The sequence below is a fragment of the Rhagoletis zephyria genome, unplaced genomic scaffold, assembly GCF_001687245.7.
Source record: "Rhagoletis zephyria isolate East Lansing unplaced genomic scaffold, Rhagoletis_zephyria_1.1 Rzeph_scaffold_00602, whole genome shotgun sequence".
Classification (NCBI taxonomy): Eukaryota; Metazoa; Arthropoda; class Insecta; order Diptera; family Tephritidae; genus Rhagoletis; species Rhagoletis zephyria.
In genome coordinates this window covers 139,943-149,067 of record NW_016157686.1, presented here as the reverse complement: position 1 = coordinate 149,067, position 9,125 = coordinate 139,943, and the positions used below count along the sequence as shown (strand labels likewise).

Genomic DNA, 9,125 nt, shown 5'->3' with positions numbered 1-9,125 from the left:
CTGGCAGAAGCGGCGCTGACAGCGTTGCAGGTGGCGGAGGCGACGTGTGCGTTAGCAGAGGGGGCGATGTTGGCGTCGGCAGAGGGGGCGATCTTGGATAGATCGACTATGACCGGGGTGGTAGTACCCGGACCAACACTGACATGGGCATTATTATAAAAAGTGGCAATTTCGCTGGCCTGGTGAGCCTGGCTGGGACATGGTGTGACAAAGTTGGCGCTCATAGCTGATGTACTCATTCTTGGCAGGGCGGCGGGAAAAACGTGTGGTTACTGGAGCGCTAGATGGTGGCTCACTCGTTGGGGCACTAGGTGGCGGCAAATTCGATATAGCAGTAGACGGCAGCGTACTGGATGGAGCACTTGGTGGTGGTATATCTGACGGTACACTTGATGACGCAGTAAGTGGGGTACTCACTGGCAGAACATACGGATTCATGTGTGCATTTGGCAGAGCACTACAAGACACATTTACAGGTCTATTCTGCACGTTACCGACGATTTTGTAACCGGAAAATTGTATTACCAAAAAATGTTACCAGTTCTTGTCACCGCGATTCTAGGTACGTTGGTAATGCAGTTAAAATATTCAGCAATTCAGCTATTGAAGAATTGTACAAATCCTGGCATTGCATATTTTACGGGGCAATAATTTGTTACCAGCTTATGAGATGGTAACAAAATTAACCGGTTACAAGAGTATACAGAATGCGAAAAAGTTTTAAAAATTGACAGGAACTTTATTTACTGGTTACAAACTTTTTATTACCAGCGCAGAATAGACCTGTTAATGACACACTATGTGGCGGTACACTTAACGGATCACTTAGAACAATTAGTGGAGAGCTATGTAGCTGTGCATTTAACGGTGCATTAGACATTACCACCCGTATGCCATAATTCGAAAGTTCGTAGTTACGAATTCGTAGCTTCGTTATGAAAATTCGAAAATTGGTATGTTGTAATCCGATCGTAACTATCAACGGCGTTGCCAACTAAAATAGTGAAATTCGAAGTTCTTAATCAGGTGCTTTGACAGAAACAAATCAAAATAAATATACATAATCGCAAGTGAATAGTCAAATCAAAGAAAAAAATTAGTTTAATCATTATTTGAAAAGACTTTTCCTTAATTAAGTAGAATACAAAGGATTCAGTGGCCGGTGCACTTTTGTCCCAGGAGGAAGAACAGCAAACAGTTCTGGTCCATTTAGCTTAAATGATAAAATTTTAGCTCCCTCCTTTTAAGGGCCTCCATTTCACTAGATATTGTGCCGCTTTAATTCTTGGAACGCTTTCCCAAAACTCCACCACATCCTCTTTAGCTCCTTTTACAAAGCCTAGACCAATGTCCGGCCTTTCGCACATGCATTCCACCAGTTTTTCGTATTGCGAGCGATTTGTTGTGATCTCCGATCTGATAATTTTATAAACATTTAATAATAATTTTTTTTTTCTATTCACACTTCAACTTATATACATATTTTTGCGTTGCACACTTTATTTTATTGATATTTAAAAAAAATTTGTTTCGCTCCGACACGAGTTGCTATTCGTACAAAATTTCCGGCAAATACATAAAAATTACAGCTACGTCGGATTCAGGCATACCAACATTACGAGTTTGGAAGATGGCCTACGAATTTCGAAATTACGATACGACAACGCGGATTCCAGCATGCGAATTTTACGATTCGTAGCAAAATCGAATCTACGACGGATTACAGCATAGGGATGTACAGTTGGCGGAGCGTTAGTTCGCGCAACACTTGGCGAAGCACTCGGTGTTTTTGATTTGAGGGCATTTGATTTTGAGGATGAGACATCAGCTCTTGTACTCGTGGTAGCAGTCTTCGCTTTGTTAGTTGCTGGGTTTACCGGCTGAAGACGCTGGCTTCGGCGCACCGGTGACCGCTCCATTTCAGTCGCTCCGCAAATTTCGATTTTACTCACACACAGATACGCAATTGGTAAATAAAGGTGTGGCGCAGCGATAAAACTCTGGAGTTTGGGAGGAACATGCCAATCGAAATAGCAAGTTTATTTCTACATATAAGTAAAGACAAATTTGGTTATGATACATGAATACAATAAATAGGCAAAGTTACTTAGCCCAGGTTCTTACTCCGACCGTTTGCTACGCGTGATTTTCTCAAATAACCGAAATGGCGGAAAGTGCTTTATATATCTACGCTTTGAAATAACGGAACGTGCGAATAGCGAAATAAAGGAAGAACTGGGGTAGGTAAAGAATTTAACAGAGTTGCTCTGGTGCTATTTACTATAAAGCCTACTACAACATAGTCTACTATAATAATTCAGTCTGTTAAAAAAGGTTATTTTATGAAAAAATTATAACATTTTATTATAAGCAAGCAAACACATTTTATATACCAACTTAAAGATGGATTAATTGTCTTTATTTTGATATCATTATTAATGCACCAGTGGATAAGGTCGCCAGGCGCTAATTCAAGCGGCATCTTACCGCGCTGTTACGTACCTAATACAAAACAGTGCCCAAATTATTATACATGTAAAAGTTCAGCTTAAATTATGTTTTACTTACATAGAATATTTGATTAATTCAAAATTGTAGTATTAAAATTAACACATTTTTCTGCATTGTTTACATATTTTTATATGCGTTTTGGCATCTATTGCAATTGCACCAAGATGACGTCACGCAAAAATTACGCTCAAAAATCCTCTCTCTTTGGCGCAATCTTGTATTCTATCATTCTTGATCAATACCGTACTTATGGCGAAAAGTGGTAAGTAATGGAAATAGGGGCCTGGCACCCCTATGCTTCTCATTTCACTTATCTCTGGAAACGCGCACGTTAACTTTCTGAGATTTGGCACAGCTAGCTATGTTATCAATATCGTACTTATGGCGAAAAGTGGTAAGTAATGGAAATAGGGGCCTGGCACCCCTATGCTTCTCATTTCACTTATCTCTGGAAACGCGCACGTTAACTTTCTGAGATTTGGCACAGCTAGCTATGTTATCAATATCGTACTTATGGCGAAAAGTGGTAAGTAATGGAAATAGGGGCCTGGCACCCCTATGCTTCTCATTTCACTTATCTCTGGAAACGCGCACGTTAACTTTCTGAGATTTGGCACAGCTAGCTATGTTATCAATATCGTACTTATGGCGAAAAGTGGTAAGTAATGGAAATAGGGGCCTGGCACCCCTATGCTTCTCATTTCACTTATCTCTGGAAACGCGCACGTTAACTTTCTGAGATTTGGCACAGCTAGCTATGTTATCAATATCGTACTTATGGCGAAAAGTAGTAATTATTGGAAAGGCTGGATCGATATACATTTATGTAAAGGTGCAGGTATCATTCGGTTGGGAACCATTTTCTCCTGGATTTCTAAATCCCATTGAACTATTGTAACTTTGTTTTTAATTTTTAGTAAAAGGTAAAACTTATGTGAAAATTTGGAAGCATTTTTTTAAATTTGTCACAAAGAATGGAGCTTTGATTTTTCGAGTTTCGTTATAAGCTGTCCTATCTACATACCTATTTGCATAAAATGATAGCCGTTTTCGTTGTTCGGACTTAACTCAAAAATCAGCGAATAGAGTTCCGTCAGATTGTCGGAGGTTATCTTACATGCTAATAGAAAACTCGCTAGGTGGTGCTGGAGTAGAGCTATTTATAAAAATCGTATTTATTAACCGATTTCGTTCAAATTTTAAATGTGAGCTATGTACCCGTATGATGAAAAATTCTTTTGATAAAAATTGACCCGATGAGTGCCGCTGGAGTCGAGGTTGAAATTCATAACACGTATTAATTTTATGGTAAGCAATGGTTTTGCAGAAAATTGACCCATTGGATGGCGCTACAGCCGAAATGTATAGAAATCCCGTGGGGTTGGTCTGCTTTGGCCCTATGTTTAAGTTATACGAATTTAGTTTTCAGATGTCTAAATTAAGTATGGTATTAAGTTTGTCTGACGTCCTCATGCACGGTCATGCGAGCTGGCATTTACCTAGAAATCAGTTCATAAATACTACCACAAATTGTAAATGTGGGGGATTAACAAATAAATATCACCGTAGATATATCAATTGCTTCATTTGAAAGATATTCAAGAGATCACACGACCCATTTAGCCAATGTCCTGTGAGACAGCGAGGATTCTTGGCCCTCCTTTAACAGAAAACGCACTTCTATGCTCTTGAGTTTCCTTATCCCTCAAAGCGTAACGATATTTTATATACTTTAAGGGTAATCTTCGTCGTATCGAAGTCCTTTTTATTTTCGATTTTTTGTATTAAAAATGTAAAATTAAAGTTTACCACGCTGTTTTTAATAATAATAAAACTTAATAAGAAAAAACAACACAGAGGCTACTTATTTTTTTCAAGCTTTTTATGTATTTTATATCAATTTGGTCTTCAGTTCATATTTTCATCGTAAACAGGTACAGATCTTCAAATCTTAGTATTAACTAAAACAAGCAGGAATTCTTCATTATAACTAAAAGAAACTTAAACTATACTTCAATATATAACATAACAAAAGAAAAAAACTTGAACAAATTTTTCATTTCCACAAGAGAAACAAAGTTCAATTTTGTGCTCTCCACATATAAAGGTTTTGCATTTTTTGCATACAGTCTTTGTCGTTCTTCTTTTTTGGTACGGACAATATTTACATATTTTACGTGTTTTTTCTTCTTTTATATTTTCATCATTCGTCTTTTCAATATTTTTATTATTTTGAGTTATTTTAAGTATATTCTCATTAAGAGGTGTTGATAGAGTGTGAACGTTTAAACGTTGATTCATCCAAGTCTGAACAAGGGCCGAGTGCAGTTGTTTTAAAAACTCACGTCGAGGAATAGGATTCTTGCCTGCATGTACCATGTTGTATACATATACCACGTAACCAGGGCCGTAGCCAGGATTTTTTTTCGGGGGGGTTCTGAAAATATTTTTTTTTTCACTTTCATTTCAACATATTTTGATGAAAAGAAAAATACTGATAAAAATAAAATATTTCACACAAACAACAAAAAATATAATCGAAAATCGCATGAGGCTATTGCCTGAAAATTTTAAAATGTACTTAGCGGTGTTGTGTTACTATGATAGACGGCCGAGTAATCATAGCCAACTTATGTACAGTAGACTGCATCACTGCCCATACAAAAAAAGCGGTACTGTTTTTCCACTGGAATTATAAAATCTATGTATTGTATTTTACGACTTCCACCAAAACATTTCGCAAAAAAATTAAAATTTACGATCTGAAAATACCTCCAAAAATTGAGTTCTTTTATTAGTAAACAGTTTTTTTTAAATATTTTTTGAAAAAATTACCTCAGATGACTGAGTAGTTTAAGCTTAAAAAGTTTGCAAAAAAACATAAAAAAAAATTTCAGCGGAATCATAATGAGATTTTTGATGCTGTTTTTGCACGTTTTTCAAAGACTGGTTTAAGAAAAACTTAAATAACTCAGCCAAAACCTTGCCATTTAGACTTATAAGGTATCATTGGTAAGGTATTTTCTCACCCTTTTAATTTCTTTACGAATAAGGTCATTCAAAATATGAAAAAGGGAGGAGAGATAAACGAGTGTCATTCCATGTTGAATTAAGATGTGTTGGTATTGAATAAAAAAAAAATTGGGACGTGAATGAGTTTTTTTTTGCAAAGAAAAAAAGGGTGAGAAAATGATACCTGTGATACCTTATAAGTCTATATCGGTAAAGTTTTGGAGCAGGTTTTCAAGTTTTTCTTAAACAAATCTTTGAAAAACGTTAAAAAACAGTATCAAAAATCTCATTATTATGATTCCGTTGATACAATGTTTTAATATTTTTATGTACACTGCCGGAACAAAGTATTGGCACTGCAAATTTTTCACAATATATGCAACAATTTTTATATATATTTCCGCCAGTTTTGTATAAAAATATGGTTCATTCAACAACAAAAAACATAAAAAATATAATTCCTAAACTTTGTGCAAAACTCGCAAAATTTCAGCAAATTTTCATCAAAATTTTCAACTTTTTGATCAGATGAGTGTGTAGTTTTGCAGCCCATTAATTTCTAGTAAACAAATGTAAGTTCGGAGTTAGTTGATTTTTGAGATTTTTTTTTTGTTGAAGGTGTTTTGCATTTTTTCCATATAGAGCATTTTCGAAAAAAAAATTTTATATGGAAGAGAGCGTGAAAAAAATTGCCAAAAATCAACGGTAATAACACGTTAAAACTTGGCAAAAAGTGGTTTGGCTATAATTTCTTGATCACTGTATGTATTTTTTAATATATATCTTTAATTGGACATGCACATTGTACATAAAGGAAGTTCACAACAAAATTAAAAAAATATGCCGTTTTACTTTTTTTAAAACACATTTTGCCTTTTTGCCATAAAACATGCACATAGGCCATCGATTGGTTCTACGTGAAGTCGACATACTACCGCATATTTGATCAAATGTGTCGACGCCTCCTTTCGTTTGATTGTAAAACTCAATCATGCTGGGCTTGGATGTTCCTTCATTTATAGTTGCCTCTTCGTTGCATGAGGGGAGTAAATAAATGATTTTATTAGGTTAGGTTATTAGGTTTAGGTATTTTATTAGGTTAGGTTTATTAGGTTAGGTAGGTAGGTAGGTGCATCGAAATCGCCGTCGTTACAAGCATTCAAAAATGTTTCTATTAAATCATCCGATAATCCCAAATGTCGTGACATTTTAATTCACTATAATACATATAAAATGCAAAAGAATAATTAAATAATCATATGCCCGAAAAACTAAAAAGTCACTCAAAAGGTAAACTTCGTCGTTTCGACGACGAGCGTTTTTGTTTGCTGGAAAAAAGAAACACGCTATGCTCACGCTGCTTAACGTCTGCTCAGCTTCAAAGCACAATTCCAACTAACGTTATTGCAAAAGAGAGTCCAATATGACGAGCGACTGCAGAGAAAAACGGAGAAAGAGTAACAGTGTTCGTCGAAACGACGAAGATTACCCGTTTAGGGTTACAAGAACTTTTATTGGCATACGCATCGCACCAATATTGTAGTTGCAAGATCATAGAAAAAGATTACGCATGCTTGGCAGAGATCTCACAGGTGGAAATAAGACCATCGGTAAAGCTCATGACACAGAAAGGGATTGGTATTCCGTATGGTATCACAGCGTTACTATTATTGGCCTATGTGTGAGGAGGATACTGCGCCTTAGTGGTTTCAACTTAAACCAAAAATTTTGACTTTACAGACAATTTTTGCTTTTAAACGCTCTTTTGCATTGGCCAATGCAAAAGTTCTTATTAGGCGCTGCGAAGAAAGCGGGCATAGGCTAGTTCACAATAGAATTCAATGGTTTGTAAATATTTCTCACGACCCTTATTTTAATTGTTTAGTGTTTTTATTTTTCACTTTTTGTATTTTTTTAATCTATAATGTGGTATGTGATTTTTTGTTGTATAGTGGCAGCTTATTCTAAATATCTGTATTTTATGATTGTGCCAAAACCGCCAAAAGTACCTCTGTGAATGAAAGTGCCAAAAATGGCACTATTGTGCCTACTTTTCCATCACTGATACATACATACATACGTATGTACATAAGCGTAGGTTTACATTAGGAATTTTCGATATTTAAGAAAGTATCGATATCATGAATCGATTTAATTCATTGCATGTAAAAGCGATATGGCGATATATCGGGGTGAACAATCGGAAAAATCGATGTAGAAAATCCTACTCCCAATTGAATAGAATATTAGACCTGCTTATCAACTCACCTAATTGTGTTATTTCCATCCTGTATATTTACTGAGGATTAAAACGGCAAGCCGGTCGACTCAAGCGGTTTGTCAAACTTAAGAGCTAAATAACCCTGGCATTCAGTAAGCGGTCTCTAGTCACTAATAGTGACTTTTGGTGGTGAGCTTGGATTTTGAGACTATTTGGTATTCAGTACGCTGTCTCACGTCTCTAGTTTCCAAAAAAGTCACTAACTTGTTAGCTGGCTAAAAGCAGGTCTCAAAAATAAAAATATGGAGAAAAAGTTAATTGCTTTCCATTTTATTAAAAAAGAAAACGCGAATAAGCAGCGAAGAAATTTGTTCAATAAGAATTCGTTTCCTTTCATACAAATCCATTGTAAAAAAAACATTAATTTTTTTTAACATTAAAATCTAAAGATTATTAAAAAAATACTAAATAAAAAATATATAAAAAATCCTCTACGCCCGAGGAGTCCTCGAACCCGGACCCTCTCGACCGGCAGCCCAATGTTTTGACCACTCGGCCATTGCGACTCTTCGGGCGGCGCGGCAAAAGGCATACATAAACACTATCAGTTGACTGTCGTTACTCTTACACCAGGGGCAACACTTTTAGGGGGGCACACTCACCACTTTTCCGATAAAAATTAACTCCTTTTGTTTAAGATATTTACAATTTAAATTTATTAACGCTGAGAAGGCGGAGGTACAGCGGGAACACGTCTTGTCGGCTCGGTAATCGCAAAATTGTGTTTTGTTTTATGTTATTTTGTAGTTCATGTGTGTGTGTGTGTGTAAGTACAATTCATATGTATATGTGTGTGTGTAGGTGTATTATGTGTACGTGGGGGGAACGGGCCGTGGTGAGTGGGCGCTTAGGCAGGGTTGCTGCTGCTCCACGGAGCCATTCACCATAGACAATAGGGGGGAACAGCTAAACTCATTTAGCCATCCCGGCCCCCCTAGGCGAGTCTTCAGCCTAGTAGCTGCTGGAGTTGCTGCAGGGTCTCCACGACGTTGCTTAGTCCGGTTGCCCGACGGGGGCGTTGCGTGGGCTGGTGTCGGCGACGGGTCCCTGCTGGAGCGCGATAGCGAGCCCCGGGGTGGTTAAAAGTGCGGTGGCCCTGTTGTGCTGGTGGTCGCCGCGATCGTGCTATATTGCCCTGCGGTCTTCGTCGCCCATTGCTGCGGGCAACTGGTGTCTCGGGCATGATTCGTGCGGGGATGCGATGCAACAGCGTGTGGTGCGGTCTGTCGCACAGTTGGCACATGATGGGGGAGTCGCACTCCCTCGTGGCGTGCGACAGCGCCAAGCAGTTCAGGCAGTACCCATGAGCTTGCGCGACTTG

The 9,125-nt window shown here is 37.5% G+C and overlaps 1 pseudogene; it reads left to right on the top strand.

Annotated features, from left to right (window-relative positions):
* Positions 1-229: 229 nt before the first annotated feature.
* LOC108360663 (uncharacterized) overlaps positions 230-9,125 on the top strand; it is a 28,770-nt pseudogene continuing 19,874 nt past the window's right edge.